At 43.8% G+C, this 19,499-nt stretch overlaps 1 pseudogene; it reads right to left on the bottom strand.

Moving 5' to 3' along the window:
* Positions 1–364: 364 nt before the first annotated feature.
* Positions 365–19,499, bottom strand: part of LOC139315111 (signal-regulatory protein beta-1-like) — a 32,753-nt pseudogene continuing 13,618 nt past the window's right edge.

The following is a 19,499-nucleotide window of genomic DNA, read 5'->3' as shown; positions in this document are numbered from 1 at the left end:
TTTTAAAAAAAGTTGGCCACGCCCACCCAGTCACATTACCCACCCACCAAGCCATACCCACGGAACCGGTAGTAACAAATTTTACATTTCACCACTGCTTAGAACTTTATACATTTGGGAGAGTGAACCGCTCATGATACAAGCATTTTAATAATATTATTATTATTGATTTCCTAAGCAGTGTTTCCCAAACTTGACCCTTTGAAGATGTATGGACTTCAACTCCCAGAATTCCTCAACCAGGCATACTGGTTGGGGAATTCTGGGAATTGAAGTCCATGCATCTTAAAATAGCCAAGTTTGGGAAACACTGTCTTAAAGGGATCCATTCTCATCCTGAAAAATCTGTCGGGAGCAGGAGTCCCTAAACTGAAGTTCCAGACTGTGTCACTTCCTAGAATGTTCCAGAAGGAGGTTTTGTCCTCTTGCATCCACACACTTTTACTAGGAAGAGGCAAGACACGAAAAGAAGGATGGCTGCTTTGCTCAGGAAAAGTGCAATGCAGAGAACAAGGAGGGATTGTTGCTGTGAGCCTGTGGAGAAAAGACCATGGATTATTTTGATTTATCATAACCAACATAACCATTCACGATTGAAATCAAATGATCTCGCCTGCATGAGATCAACTATCTTCATTCAAGCTACAGGCAATCCTTACGACTATTCGTATGATGTCTGTTCGAAGTTACAATGGTGAAAAAAATGACTTATCACCAGTTCTTGAGCTTAGGACTATTTTTTTTTTTATTGAAAAGTTATAAAATGTTTTACAAACAAATTCCCCCCCTTCCCCCACCCCTTCCCCTCTCCCTCCCCCACCCCCGACTTCCCAGAGCAAAATGCAGGGTATTGCATTTAACAAACATAATCTAACATAAGCAAACTAACTATAAACTCTTAACTTCCCCTTACTCTTTAACTCCGCCATAGATACTAAAATATCGAAATAAAAAGAAAAATCATCGAAATATTTCATTCATAAGCTATTTGCAACTTTTTAGTCCCGTATTTGTTTTGTATATATTCAATCCATCTTCTCCATTCCAGTACATATCTTTCATTCGAACGGTCCTTCAAATATGCAGAAATTTTAGCCGTCTCCGCCAAATTAGCTACTTTTAATGTCCATTCTTCAATAGTAGCAGCCTTACGACTATTAAAGGGTCCCCACTGCAGGGGTGAAATGCTCCCGGTTCGGACCGGATCGACCGATCCGGTAGCGATGGAGGCGGGTGGTTCGGAGAACCGGTAGCAAAAATCCCTGCCCCCCCCGCATGCCCAGCTGAGCCGCGCGATCATCAGAGGCTTTTTTAAAAAATTATTTTTAAAAGCATTTTTTCTACAACCTCTTCGGCCGAAAAAACGCTTTGAAAAGTAAAAAGAAAAGCCTCTGATGATCGCGCGGCTCAGCTGGGATCGTCAGAGGCTTTTAAAAGCATTTTTTTTTCTGCAACCTCTTTGAGGTTGTAGAAAAAAAATGCTTTTAAAAGCCTCTGACGATCCCAGCTGAGTTGCCTGACCGTCAGAGGCTTTTAAAAGCATTTTTTTAACAACCTCTTCAGCCGAGGTTTTATACTATATTATATATAGTATAAAACAAATATGGGGGGGTGGGGGAAACTCTGCCAGTTGTATGTTAATAAATCCTCAGAAACAAAGTTCTGAAGGTCCATACTTACATTCTGGATCACCACCCCGACTTCTGTCGTCTTTAAATTGCCTCATAATGAAGAGTGTCATTGTTTCATTGACTAGAGGCTGGGAATTATGCTGAACCTGGCAAAGGTACGTGGAGGAATTCCCGTCTTCAGTGACCATCACCTCCAAGGAGGTCTTCAGAGAAAAGGTCCCGTCGGTATTTAAGGTCCTCAGGGCAACCGTTCCTTTCCTGTTTGGAGCATCCATGGAAAACAACTCCACTTTTGCATCATCTGGGTAAAAACTGTCTACGTTGCAAGTGACCGTCACTGAGGCATTCGGATGGACAGGAGAAGGTGGGTTGATCTCCAGATGTACTTTGGGAGGAACTGAACAAAGAAGAGAGCCAAAGAGATCAGTCAGAAGAGCTTCAGCCCCCCTGAATCATACAAAATTTCACATTTATTTATTTATTTATTTAATTTGTATACCGCCCTTCTCCCAAGGGGACTCAGGGCGGTGAACAGCCAAAATTAAAATACATACAATACAAAAGTTAAGATAATTAAAAAGATTAAATCAATCGGCCTCCCATTTTAAAACCCCAAGTCTATAAAATTTAAAAATCCCATTAAAAACCCTTTTAATGCCCATTTTCCAAATTCAAATTTCCAAATGGTATGATTCAGTGGGCAAGGAATTTTGGATATTATTATTATTATTATTATTATTATTATTATTATTATTATTATTATTATTATTATTATTTATTGAATTTATATCCCGCCCTTCTCCCCGAAGGGACTCAGGGCGGTGAACAGCCGAAAATTAAAATAACATACAATATAAAAGTTAAGATAACTAAAAATAAATTAAATTAATCGGCCTCCCAATTTAAAACCCCAAACTATACAATTAAAAAACTAACCCATAAAACCTATTCAGGCCAGGCTGGCTTGCTGAAATAAAAACGTCTTCAGGGCCTTACGGAAAGTGCGGATAATCGGGGTGGGCTTTAAAAATTTTAGCAAGGGGTTCTCTGCCCGCTTGCTGGGTGGGCGTGTCCATGGTGGACAAGGCCTAGTCGGCCTCCTGCACCATGGGAGGGACATTTTTGCCCTCCCCGGGCTCCGGAGGCTTTTCTCGAGCTTCTGGGAGGGCAAAAATGGCCTCCCCAGGATCTGGAGGCCCTCCGGTAGGCTCGTTTTTCGCTCTCCCTGAGCCTCCGCGCATACCCTGCACTTATCTGCATCCAAAACGGGTCGCGTGGGGACTCCTGGGAGCGGTGGGGTGGAAGGGGCCAGCTAGGAGTGGGATTTGGGGGTTCTCCGAATTGCACAGAATCTTAGCTAGAGGTTCTCCCGAACCCCTGCGAACCCCCTGCAGCCAACTCTGGATATAATGTGATGCTTGAACGATGGGAAAACATGTGGACGAGGCAGGGATGAAATGTAAAATTTGTTACTACCGGTTCTGTGGGTGTGGCTTGGTGGTTGTGGGGTAATGTGACTGGGGTGGGTGTGGCCAACTTTTTTTTTTTTAACTTTTCAAAGCATTTTTTCTAATGCTTTGAAAAGCCTCTGCCCCTCAGGCAACTAAGCTGGGATCGTCAGAGACTTTTCAAAGCATTTTTTTTACCACCTCTTCGGCCAAGAGGTTGCAGAAAAAAATGCTTTGAAAAGCCTCTGAGGATCCCAGCTGAGCCGCGCGATCATCAGAGGCTTTTTTTAAAAAATTTTCAAAGCATTTTTTCTAATGCTTTGAAAAGCCTCTGCCGATCAGGCAACTCAGCTGGGATCGTCAGAGACTTTTCAAAGCATTTTTTTTTACCACCTCTTCGGCCAAGAGGTTGCAGAAAAAAATGCTTTGAAAAGCCTCTGAGGATCCCAGCTGAGCCGCGCGATCATCAGAGGCTTTTTTTTTTTAAATTTTCAAAGCATTTTTTCTAATGCTTTGAAAAGCCTCTGCCGATCAGGCAACTCAGCTGGGATTGTCAGAGACTTTTCAAAGCATTTTTTTTACCACCTCTTCGGCCAAGAGGTTGCAGAAAAAAATGCTTTGAAAAGCCTCTGAGGATCCCAGTTGAGCCGCGCGATCATCAGAGGCTTTTTTTTTAATTTTCAAAGCATTTTTTCTAGTGCTTTGAAAAGCCTCTGCCGATCAGGCAACTCAGCTGGGATCGTCAGAGAGAGGCTGTTTAAAAAATGCTTTGAAAATCCTCTGCCAATCAGGCAGCTGGGATCGTCAGAGACTTTTCAAAGCTTTTTTTTTTACCACCTCTTCGGCCAAGAGGTTGCAGAAAAAAATGCTTTGAAAAGCCTCTGACAATCCCAGCTGAGCTGTGTGATCATCAGAGGCTTTTTTTTTTTTTACTTTTAAAAGCATTTTTTCGTCGGAAGAGGTTGTAGAAAAAATGCTTTTAAAAGTTTTTTTAAAAAGCCTCTGATGATCGTGCGGCTCAGCTGGGCATGGAGGGCGGGGGCAGGGATTTTTGCTACCAGTTCTCCGAACCACCCCCCGCCATCGCTACCGGATCGGGCAATTTGGTCCAAACCGGGAGCATTTCACCCCTGGGATGAGGGGTTTAAAAATGCACATTGAATTATAATCTAAAAGAGAATTTTTACAAGATGATGTATCATTGGTATTTAACACCAGAGAAGTTATCTAAGATGTCTAAAGGTATGTCAAATGTATGTTGGAAATGTAAAAAACAAAGAAGGTGACTTTTACCATTTATGGTGGACATGTGATAAAGAAAAAAAAAAGGGACTATGATTCATATCTTAAGACAGAAAATCCTGAAAATGGAGATAAATGTGAAACCACATCTTTTCCTCTTGGGTCTAATGGAAAAAAGAATTGGAGAAAAAGTTTGGAACTTCGTTATTATATATGTTGACAGCAGTAAGACTATTGTATGCACAAAAATGGAAGGACACTTCGATTCCTACCACGGAAGAATGGTTGCAGAAGCTGATGGAGTTGGCTGAAATGGCAAAATTGACCACTTTGATTAAAGAAAAAGAACATAAGTACTTTTGTTTCCACATGGAAACCGCTTCTGAACTTCGTGCTTGATGTGGAAAAGAATGAAACTTTAATTCTGGGTTTTACACAGGGGTGAAATCCAGCAGGTTCTGGAGAACCGGTAGCGAAAATTTTGAGCAGTTCAGAGAACCGGCAATTACCACCTCTGGCTGGTCCCAGAGTGGGATGGGAATGGAGATTTTGCAGTATCCTTCCCGGGGAGGGAATGGGGATTTTGCAGTATCTTTCCCCTGGAGTGGGGTGGGAATGGAGATTTTGCAGTATCCTTCCCCTGCCACGCCCACCAAGCCACACCATGCCCACCAAGCCATGCCCACAGAACAGGTAGTAAAAAAATTTGGATTTCACCACTTGTTTTACAGATTAGACTGATAGATTTTTGTAGAAATAATACTATTATGGTAAAACAAAAAGTTATGATTGTTATGTTGTTAATGCCTTAGGCAATTTAGGGAAGAAAAACAAAATGCCCAGGTACAGTATATGTGGTATCTTCAGTGGTGGGTTCCTCCCAGTTCGGTCCGGTTCGGCCGAGCCGGTAGCGGTGACGATATGACGTCACCGAACCGGTTCTCCTCCCCTCCCACCCACCCACCCACGTTATTCTTACCTTTTATTTGGCCCCACCCCCAATCTATTGCTGCCTCCTGAGTCCCAGCTGATGACTAGAGGGAAAAAAAACTGTTTAAACTCTTGCCGAGAGGCTTCAAAGGGCCGCCCTACAGCTGATCAGTGTTAAAAGAAAACAAATGAGTCGGGTCGTAAGTGCGAGGACTGGTCGTAAGTGCGAGGACCTTCCAGAAATGACTCTGACCAGCTAGCCACGCCCACCTAGTCACATGACCTTCAAGCCACACCCACAAAATAAGCCACGCCCACAGAACCGGTAGTAAAAAAATTTAGAACCCACCCCTGGGTATCTTACCCAATAGTAGTAACTGTGAGAGGGATCTTGGAGTTCTAGTGGACAATTGTTTAAATCTGAGCCAGCCGTGTGCAGCAGCTACCAGAAAAGCCAACACAGATCTAGGCTGCATTAACAGAGGGATAGAATCAAGATCACGTGAAGTGTTAATACCACTTTAAAAGGCTTGGTAAGGCCACACTTGCATTCAGTTTTGGTCATCACGATGTAAAAAAGATGTTGAGACTCTAGAAAGATGCAGAGAAGAGCCACAAAGATGATTAGGGGACTGGAGGCTAAAAGATATGAAAAACGGTTGCAGGAACTGGGTCTGTCTAGTTTCATGAAAAGAAGGACTAGGGTAAGGTGACCAGATTTTAACATTGGTAAAGAGGGACATTGTGGGCGTGGCTTATTTTGTGGGCGTGGCTAGCTGGTCATGTGACTGGGTGGGCATGGCTAGCTGGTCATGTGACCGGGTGGCCATGGCTATGTGTATAGGGACTACTCAGAGGGCTGGAAAGTCATTTCTGACAGGTCCTCACACTTTTGACTGGTCCTCACACTTATGACCATCCTCACATTTATGCCCGTGCAGCATTCTTAACAACCACGTCACTCATTTCACAACTGCTTCTCTTCACCATGATGACAAGATAGGGCAAAAATGTAAAATGTAAGGACAGTCGTAAGTTCGAGGACTGGCCAAAAGTGTGAGGACCAGTCAAAAATAACTTTTTCAGCCCTCTGAGTAGTCCATATGCATTAAAGGATTACAGCAATAGAGAGGGATGAAGGAAGGGAAGGGAAATTAGAGTAGGAGTGAGGGTAAGAGAGGGAGGAAGAGAGGAGGAGAAGGAGAAAGGAAGAGGAAGTAGGGAGGAGAAGAAGAGGGGGGGAAGAGAAAGTAAGAAGGAAAGAAAAGAGAGGTGGTAGATTTGAGGAGAAAGATTGCTGTACAATAAAAAAGATGAAAGGGAAGAAAGCCAACCCCAAACAAATATAAAGATATTAAGATAAAGAATGAATTGTTAAACTTTAAAGAATAAAAGAGAACAAATATGAATAAATAGCAATAATTAGAAATACACATACATACAATGTGTTTTCTTTGAACAGAATATTTGGCTGGTTCACAAATTTAAACAGTGTTTAGTCATTTCAATTAAATTTATAATTTCTATATTTCCTTTTTGCCATATTTATTCCTCATCTATTTTTTTAAAAAAACAATATTACCCTTCATCCTCATCTCTAATCTTAATCAAATTCAATTTTTCCCTTCTATTCTATTTTATACCCCTTCCCATTGTCATCTATTTTTATATCCATCCTCACATTGGTTAATTATGTAATTATGTAATACAGTTGTTTAATACAAATTCAACATTTTAATATAAATCAATTAGTTATATAACTATCTTTTTTGTATATTAATCAATATGAACATGAATATTCCAATTATTTCCATGCAATCCAATTTCTTACAAATCAATTAATTATACTTACCAATAATAATAAACCAAATAATTTCCCCCATATATTCCTCCAAACCACAACTTAACCATTTCTGCTTTCAACACAGTATACAATTAATAATATCTCAATTATTACAATTCCCTAGTTAAAAAGAGCTTTTTTTTCTTTTGTGTTTTAAAATCTTGAACTCTCCTCTTTTGCCCTAAATAATTTTCCATTGTTTGCACTTACCTTTTTTGGTGAGGAAAAGGAAAATAAATCTGCTGCCTAATTTTCCAACGTTGCAAGCAAACCGCAAAGCCAACAGCCTGTTTTACTTTCAGTTTCGTTTTGAGCTTGGTTTGCACAAAGAGGAAAAAAAAACTGAGCAATTTAGCAAGAGCAGAGCCCTGTGCAAATCAGCTGAGAGGGGGAAGCCGAGCTAATTAACGTAGGGCGGCCCTTTGAAGCCCCGCGGCAAGAGTTTAAACAGGTTTTTTCCCTCTAGCCAGCAGCGGGGATTCAGGAGGCAGAATGAAAAATCGGAACTTTTTTAAAACGCCACGGGACGCGGGACAAATTGCTCAAAAGCGGGACTGTCCCGCCAAAAGCGGGACGTCTGGTCACCTTAGACTAGGGGAGACATGATAGCAGTGTTTCAATATCTCAGGGGTTGCCCCAAAGAAGAGGGAGTCAAGCTATTATTCTCCAAAGCTCCTGAGGGTAGGAGAAGAAGCAACGGGTGGAAACTCGTCAAGGAGAGAAGCAACTTAGAACTAAGGAGAAATTTCCTGACAATGAGAACAATTAATCAGTGGAACAACTTGCCTCCAGATGTTAATGCTCCAACACTGGAAGTTTTTAAGAAGAGATTGGATAAGGGTGTAGGGTTTCCTGCCTCTAAGCAGGGGGTTGGACTAGAAGACCTCCAAGGTCCCTTCCAACTCTGTTATTCTATTCTATGCCTTATTCTACTGTGACAGAGGGAGTCGGAAGTCAATGCTTCTTTTTCTTTCCTTACCCTTCCTCACTTTTCTTTCCCCTTCCCTCTCCCTGTCCTCTTATTTGCTTTTGTATTTTTTAATGTTTTATAACCTGGCCTGGCCTAAATCTTCTCCCCTTTTTAAATGTAAATTTTTAATTTGTTTTAAAGTATGGGGTATTTTAAATTCAGCCAAATTATTTAATTTTTAGTTTTTAATCTATTTTAAATTTTTGTATTTATGTGTTTTATCTTGTGGCTGTTCACCGCCCTGAGTCCTTCGGGAGAAGGGCGGTATAGAAATTTAATAATAATAAATAAAATAAATAAATAAATAAACCTAATAAAAACATATTTTTTAAAAAAGAAAAGAAAACAGCTTCAGATCCGTGGCTCCTGCAAAGGGGCTCGAAGGCCAAACTGATGAGGTGGGTTTCAGCAGGTTCTGGCCAGTTCTGGAGAACCGGTAGCGGAAATTTTGAGTAGTTCGGAGAACCGGTAGTAAAAATTCTGACTGGCCCCGCCCCCATCTATTCTCTGCCTCCAGAGTTCCAGCTGATCGGGAGGAAATGGGGATTTTGCAGTATCCTTCCCCTGGAGTGGGGTGGGACTGGAGATTTTACAGTATCCTTCCCCTGGAGTGGGGTGGGAATGGAGATTTTACAGTATCCTTCCTCTGGAGTGGGGTGGGAATGGAGATTCTACAGTATCCTTCCTCTGGAGTGGGATGGGAATGGAGATTCTACAGTATCCTTCCCCTGGAGTGGGATGGGAATGGAGATTTTACAGTATCCTTCCTCTGGAGTGGGATGGGAATGGAGATTTTACAGTATCCTTCCTCTGGAGTGGGGTGGGAATGGGGATTTTACAGTATCCTTCCTCTGGAGTGGAGTGGGAATGGAGCTTTTACAGTATCCTTCCCCTGGAGTGGGGTGGGAATGGGGATTTTACAGTATCCTTCCTCTGGAGTGGGGTGGGAATGGGGATTTTACAGTATCCTTCCTCTGGAGTGGAGTGGGAATGGAGATTTTACAGTATCCTTCCCCTGCCATGCCCATCAAGCCACACCATGCCCACCAAGCCACGCCCACAGAACCGGCAGTAAAAAAAAATTGAATCCCACCACTGATATATATATATATATTTCACCATCTGGGACTCTACTGAACTTGGCCTTGGTCCCTCAGGAAGGAGCCAGAGATGGAAGATCTTTCTAAAGTTCGGCTGCCCACGGCCATAGTCCTGTGAGGTAGCTTGGGTTGAGATTGAGTGGTCGCAGTTCACTTCTATGGGACAAGAACCTGGGTTTGTCTGGTGCCATTCCCTCTGCCGTGGGGGGACCTGATCTGTCCCCATACCCACACACACACAAACACAGCCAGCTGAGGGTTAAGGAAACACTTTGGAATGCACCCAGTTTCTTTATCTCCCACTTGGCAGTGATAGACACACCGTCTGCCAAGTGCCTTTATTTTCACAGTAAAACAGAAAGATAAATACTCAAGAGTCCAAATGTCCGACAAGAAATCTTTCTCTCAGCAATTCCAGACGAGGCTTTAGTGACTATTCAAGGTTTGCTTTGTTCGTCACAAGGATCACTGACCACCACCCTCTATTATATAGTCTCTGGGGTGTGGTCCAGTGACTCAGTTCTAATCCCTAGCACGCCTCCTAAGCTGCTGCAAACGTTTATCACGCCTTCGGAGGCGTGCGTCCAGGAATGATGTTTCTTCATCACTCTGATCCGAGCCACCTGTCTCCCTACTGATCTCCTCTCCCTCGGCCGGCACCTGAGACAATGCCAGAGGGGAGGGGCCTGGAGAGGGAGGCCTGGCTGACTCCTCTTCCTCATGCTCGGAGCTTTCTTCCTCCGATGGGACAGGCTCAGAGGGCGGGGCCACAACAGGACCCTCTGCCATCCCTAGACTCAATGACTTTGTTGTTCTCTACAACCCAGAGCTCACCTACCTCTTAGGAAATCACCAAGCGAGAAGGACTGCTGTAGAGGAGCCGTCCTGAGAGTTTCTTGGATGTGGCAGGTCAACTGTGATTTCACATCTCCTTGTTCAAGCTTGGTCATGGTCTCCATTCGGTACGTGATAGACGGTTGTGTAGAAGCCTTAATGACAATGGGCCTAAACCATAAAGCTTCCCCATCTTTCCGCCACATGAATACTTCTGGATAGGTGTGTAATCCCTCTGCAGAGCAATTGAAGAAGGCCCAACTTCCTGCTGTGACTCTGCCTGGGGGGCCATGAATCACAAGCTGGATTGGCTCGGCTGAGGGAGAAATTGAGAGACGTCCTGTTAGGAAATGATTACTACCTAACTTGTTGGGTTGGCAATATATAAGCCATCAGTGTAGCTTTAAGACTGCTTTCTTGCATCATACTGTGTCCTGATTGGTTAGCTCTGTAGCCAATGTCCTTAAGAGGGAGCTAGAAACATGGTTTGTTTCTCTTTGCTGTTCTTGCTCTCTGATATCTCTGTATGCTTCTGTTTGCAAATCCAGAAGAACTGTTTATTGTGAATGACTACGACAACTGGTAAGAAGACTTTGCTATTGGATTATCCCTGGACTGTCGTTTTGACTATCTTCTGCTTTATATGTGTATGACCTAGACTGTTTATTGGACTGTGCCTTACTATTTCCTGAAAGTAAACACAATTCAGTGTATCTGTGTGGTGACTGTGTTTATTTGTAACTACTCTCAATCACTTTCATGTGCACATCCTTGCTACTCAAGGGTTACTCTGCAAATTCCTTGATGTTCCTCAGAGAAAATACAGACTGTCTTTGGTCAGAAAGACTCAGCTTCTGAACATGGGATGGTTCCCACATGTCTCTTGGTTGGCTGGGAACATCTCCCTCCCTCCCTCCCTCCCTCCCTCCCTCCCTCCCTCCCTCCCTCCATCAAATGTTAAGGGGCCAATGTGAGATTAGGACAAAGCCTTCATACCTAAAAATGGTGAAGGCATGTAAGCAGGGTGGACTGCATAAACAGACGGATAGAATCTAGATCCATGATGGTGAATCTATGGCACGAGTGCCACAGCTGGCACACGGAGCCATATTGGTGGGCATGCAAGCATTGCCCTAGGTCAGCTCTGGCGGGCATGCGTGCGCCAGCCAGCTGATTTTCGGCCTTCCGGAAGTCAGCAAATGGGCCATTTCTAGCCTCCAGAGGGCATTTTCGCTCTCCCCAGGCTCCTAGAAAGGTTCTGGAGCCTGGGGAGAGTGAAAAACCGGCCTTCCGGTCCCACCATGCCATTGCATGCCAAAAGCGGGGGGAGTACAGGGGGGGGGGTCGCACGCACATGTGCGGTGGGGGGTGAGGCGCATTGAATTATGGGTGAGGGCACATGTGTGTGCGACACACACACACACACCCGTGCTCCCCCCGCTTTTGGCACACAATGGCAAAAAGGTTAGCCATCACTGATCTAGATCATGTAAAGTGTTAATACCACTTTATAATGCCTTGGTAAGGGCCACACTTGAAATATTTGCATCCAGCTTTGGTTGCCACGATGTAAAAAAAAAGAAGCCCCTCGTCACCAACTCTGCAGGATGAAAAGAGGTTCCTGACGCCTGTCCAGCTTTCTGAGTCGTTTTTGGGATCCCAGATATAGCGACTTCTGTCTTTGTGGGAAACAGAAACTATTGTTTTTATAGCAACTGCAGAAGACATGCTAGTCTGTGAAGAAAATACACTGAATATATTTCTAATCTCCTGAGCTAGGCTGAAGTGTGGGAACTGTATGTAGGAGCTAGGATCAGGGACCCCTACTACGCTAAAAACTGGCCTTAACCAGAAATTGCTGATACGATAGTTACTCAATAATGCCTCAGATAGAAAGTCCATACAGAGAGGGGTGAGGACAGTGGAGAAGATTACAGGAAGCTCGCTTCCTGTCATTCAGGATACTGCTTATAAGCGCTATGTGCTTAGAGTTAGAAGCATTGTTAGAGACTCCACAGGGGTCTCAGGGGCTCCCACAAAGAAGAGGGGGTCCACCTATTCTCCAAAGCCCCTGAGGGTAGGACAAGAAGCAATGAGTGGAAACTAATCAAGGAGAGAAGCAACTTAGAACTAAGGAGAAATTTCCTGACTAGAACAGTGATGGCTAACCTTTTTTTCCTCGGGTGCCCACACCCATAATGCAATGCCTCCTGAGTGCCCTGCCCCCCTGCACATGCATGTGCACCCTCCTGTGTTTCCCCTCCCCCCTGCGCATGCATGCCTGACTCCCCCACCCCCACGCTCCCCCGCCCCTGCCACACATGTGCGTGCCCCCCGGCCCGTTTTTGGTCCCAGAAGGCTTCAGGGAAGGCTGCTAGGCCCAAAATGGGGCATGGGGGGGTGCGCCACATCCCCCGGCCCCCTGTGCATGTGCGCACGACCCCCCTTGCCCCCCGCCCAGTTCCCCACACACATGCACGGGCATCTCCGCAGACCAGTCAGCTGGATGGCAGGAGGCATGCACGCATGTGTGGTGGAGCTGACCTAGGGAAACATCTTGCGTGCCCGCAGAGATGGCTCCACATGCCACCTGTGGCACCTATGCCATAGGTTCGCCATCACGGGACTAGAAGATCTGTTATTCTATTCTATTCTATTCTATTCTATTCTATTCTATTCTATTCTATTCTATTCTATTCTATTCTATTCTATTCCAATCTCTTTCTATTCTATTCTATTCTATTCTATTCTATTCTATTCTATTCCATTCCATTCCATTCCATTCCATTTCATTCCATTCCATTCCATTCCATTCCATTCTATTCTATTCTATTCTATTCTATTCTATTCTATTCTATTCCATTCTATTCCATTCTATTCCAATCTCTTTCTATTCTATTCTATTCTATTCTATTCTATTCTATTCTATTCTATTCTATTCTATTCTACTCTACTCTACTCTATTCTATTCTACTCTATTCTATTCTATTCTATTCTATTCTATTCCATTCCATTCCATTCCATTCCATTTCATTCCATTCCATTCCATTCCATTCCATTCTATTCTATTCTATTCTATTCTATTCTATTCTATTCTATTCTATTCTATTCCATTCCATTCCATTCCATTCCATTCCATTCCATTCTATTCTATTCTATTCTATTCTATTCTATTCTATTCCATTCTATTCCAATCTCTTTCTATTCTATTCTATTCTATTCTATTCTATTCTATTCTATTCTATTCTATTCTATTCTACTCTACTCTACTCTATTCTATTCTATTCTACTCTATTCTATTCTATTCTATTCTATTCCATTCCATTCCATTTCATTTCATTTCATTTCATTTCATTCCATTCCAATTCTATTCTATTCCAATCTCTTTCTATTCTATTCTATTCTATTCTATTCTATTCTATTCTATTCTATTCTATTCTATTCTATTCCAATCTCTTTCTTTTCTATTCTATTCCGTTCCGTTCCGTTCCGTTCCGTTCCATTCCATTCCATTCCAGTCCAGTCCATTCCATTCCATTCCATTCCATTCTATCCAATCTCTTTCTTTTCTATTCTATTCCGTTCCGTTCCCTTCCGTTCCATTCCATTCCATTCCAGTCCAGTCCAGTCCATTCCATTCCATTCCATTCCATTCTATCCAATCTCTTTCTTCTCTATTCTATTCTGTTCTGTTCTGTTCCGTTCCGTTCCGTTCCGTTCCCTTCCCTTCCCTTCCCTTCCATTCCATTCTATTCTATTCTATTCTGCATTCTATTCTATTCTATTCTATTCTATTCTATTCTATTCTATTCTATTCTATTCTATTCTATTCTATTCCATTCCATTCCATTCCACTACACTACACTACACTACACTACACTACACTACACTACACTACACTACACTACACTACACTACACTACACTACACTACACTACACTACACTATTCTATTCTACCACAGACACGGCTTGTAGAACTTGCGTTAAATTCACTTTCTGTTCTCCAGGAACAGAAACAATCTATTTAAAAATCTTTTTGTTTCCGTGGCTGGAGAACAGAATGTAAAAATGAACACCATTTCCACACCCCATGTCGGTGACAGCTGGAGAGAACCTCACTCTAAACAGTGCAACATCTTTAGAAAGTGTCCAGCATTCTCCTTGGGAACAATCTCCCCCTTGGAGCAATTCCCTAATGAGAAGAATTAATCAATAGAGCAGCTTGGCTCCAGGAATCTGTAGAGATTTTCCATCATCCAAGTCATGGTTGTCCCAAAGGTGCTTTTTCAGGAGGCAACTGAACTTTCTGGTGTGTTTTTTCCCCCCCCTTCTTCTTCTTCTTTTCGTTGAAGATATTTAGCTTCTCATCCAAGAAGCTTCTTCAGTTGTGATAGGATAATGGGGAATAGAATGATTTACCATATTTTTCGGAGTAGACGACGCACCTTTTTCCCCCCCTAAAAGGGGGTGAAAATTTAGGTGCGTCTCATACTCCCGTGTAACACCTCTCCTGCGCAAGCTGCACTGGTTCCCGGTGGCCCTTCTAATGTAGGTAAGCGGGTTCAGCTAAATGATCACTGAGGGGCCCTCTTTATTCATAGTATTGTAGGAAAGAAAATGTGCTTATTCAGTTGAGACAGTACAAAGGCAGAGAGTTCCTTTGAAGTAGAAACATTCAGAAGAAGGGGCCCCTCAGTTGTCAGAGATAGAGACATTTTGGTGATATACAGTTTGAAGGTTAAAGAGATCAAGTATGACCACATGTAATATTAACAAGAGATAATTTGAATCTATGCTTCAGTGATTTACAAGAAGAATTATGACTGTTGGCAAAGAATAATATGAAACTTAGTAATTAGGAAATGTCAATTAAATATAACAAATGTATATATATATATATATTAATTTGATTTATATGCCGCCCTTCTCCGAAGACTCAGGGCGGCTTACAAGGCGTTAAGCAATAGCCTTCATACTTTTGCATATTTATACAAAGTCAGCTTATTGCCCCCACAATCTGGGTCCTCATTTTACCTACCTTAGAAAGGATGGAAGGCTGAGTCAACCTTGAGCCTTGGCGAGATTCCAACCCTGCAGTAATTGCAGGCAGCTGGTCTTAATAACCAGCTTAATAACAGGGTGCCTTAAACCCCTGTACTACCAAGGCTGTTTATATGACCACATAAACTGCTGTGTTAGCAGAATCCTTTGTCTTAGAAGGGTATAAAACCATGGTAACGAGGTTCTGTCTTTGTTCAACGCTTCATGTACAAACTAGCTTTGAACCGATTGCGCAATATACATTGTCTCTGATTAACTCAGAAAAGTTGTGTTGGTCTAATTAATCCACAACACTTCGGATCCGCTTCCAGGTGCTGGTCTTGACCTATAAAGCCCTACATGGCATGGGCCTGGGGTACTTGCAGGACCACCTCCTACCGGCCTCCCACCGCCCAGTCCGGTCACATAGGACTGCCCTCCTCCGGGTGCCATCGGCCAGACAATGTTGGCTGGTGGCCCCCAGGATGAGGGCGTTCTCGATGGCTGCACCGACCCTCTGGATTGAATTACCCACCGGGCTTCGGACGGCCCCCGACCTCCGCGCTTTCTGCGCCGAACTGAAGACATGGCTTTTTCAGCAAATTCCCTGATCTGTTATGAGATTTTAGTTGTTGGGGTTTTTACATTGGGATGTTTTTAGTTTTATTTATTGTTATATGTTTTTTATTCTGTGATCCGCCCCGAGTCCTATGGGAGAAGGGCGGCATAGAAATCTAAGAAATAAATAAATAAATAAATAAATAAATAAATAAATAAATAAACCGAATGTAGACCCGCCCATCCACTGGCCCCTACCCTTTGGCCTCTGCCTCGCAGCAGTTACCTCCTTGCAAGCAAACAGCAAGAAGAAACAGCTCCTTTCAGCTTCAGCACAGCCTAATTAGCACAAGTTGATTGGATCGGCCTCCCGACTCTTAGCTGATTTGCTCTCAGCTGTTTTGTGCAGGGCTCTGCACAGGAGGTAAATTGGTGGAGGTAAATTGCTGGAGCAGATTTTTCTTTTCCCCTTGTGCTAATCAAGCTACGCTGAAAACGAAAATGAAAGTAAAGCAGGCTGTTTGTTGTTTGCTACAACGAGGCAAAATTGCCCAGAGGCAGAGGGAGATTTCTTTTTCTTCTTTTCCTAACCAAAAAAGGTAGGTGCGTCTTATACTCCAAAAAATACGGTATATTCCTTGCAGACAGCTGGTCATTTGCATCCTTTTAAAGGGATGAACGTCCTTTGAATGGTGTGGGAGTAGGAATGGATTTCCAGAGAAAATAATTGCAAGCTACAGGAACCATTTGCACCACTCGGGTGGCCCTGAGGACACAGGTAAACCTCCAAGTGGCCTCGACGTCTCTCTAAAAGGATGCAAATGACCAGCTGTCTGCAAGGAATGTAAATCCTTCCATTCTCCACTATCCTGTCAGAGCTGAAGACGCTTCTTAGATGAGAAGCGAAACATCTTCAAAAAAACCCCCCAGAAAGTCCAGTTGCCTCCTGAAAAACCCCTTTTGGGACTTGCCTCCAGGAGAGTTGTGAATGCTCCATTGCTGGAGGTTTAGCATAAAAGATTGGACAAGTGTTTGTTTGAGATGGAATGAAAAGACCTGTCTCGGGCAAAGGGTTAGATTAGAAGACTTCCAAGATCTTCCTGGGTCCTTCCAGCCGTAGGATTCTACGAGACATTGAAAGGGTGGTCCTAATATCCCAAAGTGCCCACTGTAAGGACCAGATCAAACCAGGTGGCCCCATTGGATCTCCAGCACTTCCAAGCTCTGAGGCTTCTTCCTTACTTGTTCGCCAGGCCATTTCGGGTAGGAGGTAGAGGAAGAAATCTTCTCCTTCCCAAATCTAATATCTGAGACTGGCCTTTGCTGGAAATCTGCTCATCTCAATGTTCAGAAAAGCCCATGCAGGTTTGAAGCCACCGTAATATTCATCTCGCGCTGGAGTTTACTCCAGTTGTAAAATCTGAGAATGGAACCTGCCTCAAAAAAGATGTTGAGACTCTAGAAAGCCTGACTAAGTGGCTAAAACACTGAGCTTGTCAATCAAAAAGGTCGGTGGTTCAGCAGTTCGAATCCCTAATACAGGTCTCCTGTGTGAGCAAGGGGTTGGACTAGATGACCTCTAAAGTCCCTTCCAACTCTGTAACTGTTACTGTTACTGTTACTCTTACTGATTGTCTAAAGAGTGCAGAAAAGAGCAACAAAGATGATTAGGGGACTGGAGGCTAAAACATATAAAGAACGGTTGCAGGAACTGGGCATGTCTAGTTTAATGAAAAGAAGGACTAGGGGTGACATGATAGCAGTGTTCCAATATCTCAGGGGCTGCCACAAAGAAGAGGGAGTCAAGCTATTCTCCAAAGCACCTGAAGGCAGGACAAGAAGCAACGGATGGAAACTAATCAAGGAGAGAAGCAACTTAGAATTAAGGAGAAATTTCCTGACAGTGAGAACAATTAATCAGTGGAACAACTTGCCACCAGAAGTTGTGAATGCTCCAACACTGGAAGTTTTTAAGAAGATGTTGGATAACCATTTGTCTGAAGGGGTTGAGCTGGGGGTTGGATTAGAAGACCTCCAAGGTCCCAACTCTGTTATTCTATTGTCTATTGATCCCAAATGCCAACACTCACCCAGTTCCCGTGGAAGAAGTCGCAGTAGCAGCAACAACAGCAGCTGAAAAAGACCAGGGATTCTCTGGAAGGACCTCAAGGCAGCCATGCCGATAGCAGCAGGAGAGACACCTGGGGCGACTTCGCGTCTGGTCTCGCCAGATCTGTCCTTCCACCGATGGAGCAAAAGAGGAACTGTCGCTTCCTCCTTGGAAAGTTGTAAAGCAATTTTCTCAAGTTTGAAAATCTGCGTAAAGTGACAGCACCCCGTTCATGAGGTCAGAGAAATTCTGCTCAGTGGTGGGATTCAAATAATTTAACAACCGGTTCTCTGCCCTAATGACCAGCTGGGCGGGCGTGGCCATGGTGGGCGTGGCCACGGGGGTGTGACAGGCAGCACTAGGCCTCCTGCACCCCCCTGGGAGCAAAAACAGCCCCCATTTTGGTCCTAAGAGGCCTCCCTGCACTTGTTCTGACCTAGGCTTCCTTAGAAAGTATACAGCAGAATCCTAGTCCTGGCAAACCTTTTATTCATATGGCTGTGAATTATTGTCATTCCCTGTCCGAAAGGCTTCTCAAACCGTCTTTCAGGGGAATGTTTATAAACACCCACCTTATCTCCCTTGGAATGCTGCCAGAAAACTTAATTGCCAAACACAGGACAAGGCCAAACTTAGCACAGAGTCAAACAGAACTTTCCAAAGCTTTAACTGACCAGATGAATTAATTGCTTCCTGCAAAAGCTCACGTCCGGTTCGCTCCTCTTTTATGGCTTATGGGAGGGGCCAATCATCTCCAAGCCTTACTCCCAAGTCGACCCTGTTTTCTTAATTGTTGTTGTCTTTTGGCAGTTCTGTGCACGCGCGCACTGGGAACAGGCTCCCGCTGTTCTTCTGCCTTGCTGATGTCAGTCTTCTGCCTTGCTGATGTCTGGAGGATCTGGAGGCAGCAAAGAACTCCCAGCTGGCCTTGGCCCCCTCTCTGCCTCCGACGCAGAGCCCTCGTCTGAGCCTTCCCCAGACTTCAGGACTGGCCCACGTTCCTCCCCAGCCTCATCACTGTCCGAATCTGCTGCCAGCTCTGCTCGCCACTGGCGGGCCACAACAGCACTTACCTGGGAGCCAAAATGGTGTGCGTGGGGACTCCTGGAAGGGGCGGGGTGGGAAGAGGCGGGGCGGGGCCAGCCAGCAATTTAAGTACCGGTTCGCCCGAACTGGTCCGAACCGGCTGAATCCCATCACTGGTTTACTGAGGAATGAACAAAAGAAAATAATCTCTAAATTGGCAATATTCAAGACAATGGAAGAAAGGAGGAGGATAATAGAGGAGATAAAGTGATGGAAAGAAGGAAAAATTTAAAAAGAAACAAAAAGCAGTACCCTCTGACTTTTTTTTTCCGGTGCAGTAAGATACGTAATAAAATTATAGTCTCAAGGTAACTACTAGGTATTTCTATAGCAGGAATCCACTGAATTGGCAAAGGCCCAAATCAAAATTTCATTTTTTCCCCCCTCTTTCAGGCAGAAAGCCCAGAAGCGGTTTCCAAGTAACCCCAAAACGTCTTCTGATGCAGGTGGTCCTCGACTTACAACAGTTCGTTTAGTGACTGTTCAAAGTTACAACGGCACTGGAAAGAAGTGATCTGTGACCGGTTTTCACACTTTGCAGTATCTCCATGACCACGTCATCAAAATTCAGATGCTTGGCAACTGGTTCATAGTTATGACCATTGTAGTGTCCCGGGAAGGTGGTGGTGGTGTCACATGATCACCTTTTGTGACCCTCTGATAAGCAAAGCCAATGGGGAAGCCAGATTCACTTAACAACAATTTG

Source organism: Pituophis catenifer, unplaced genomic scaffold (assembly GCF_029215685.1).
Source record: "Pituophis catenifer annectens isolate HBS135680 unplaced genomic scaffold, rPitCat1.0.hap2 SCAF_3, whole genome shotgun sequence".
NCBI lineage: Eukaryota > Metazoa > Chordata > Lepidosauria > Squamata > Colubridae > Pituophis > Pituophis catenifer.
Note: the sequence above shows the minus strand (reverse complement) of the source record. Positions and strands in the feature narration are given on the sequence as shown.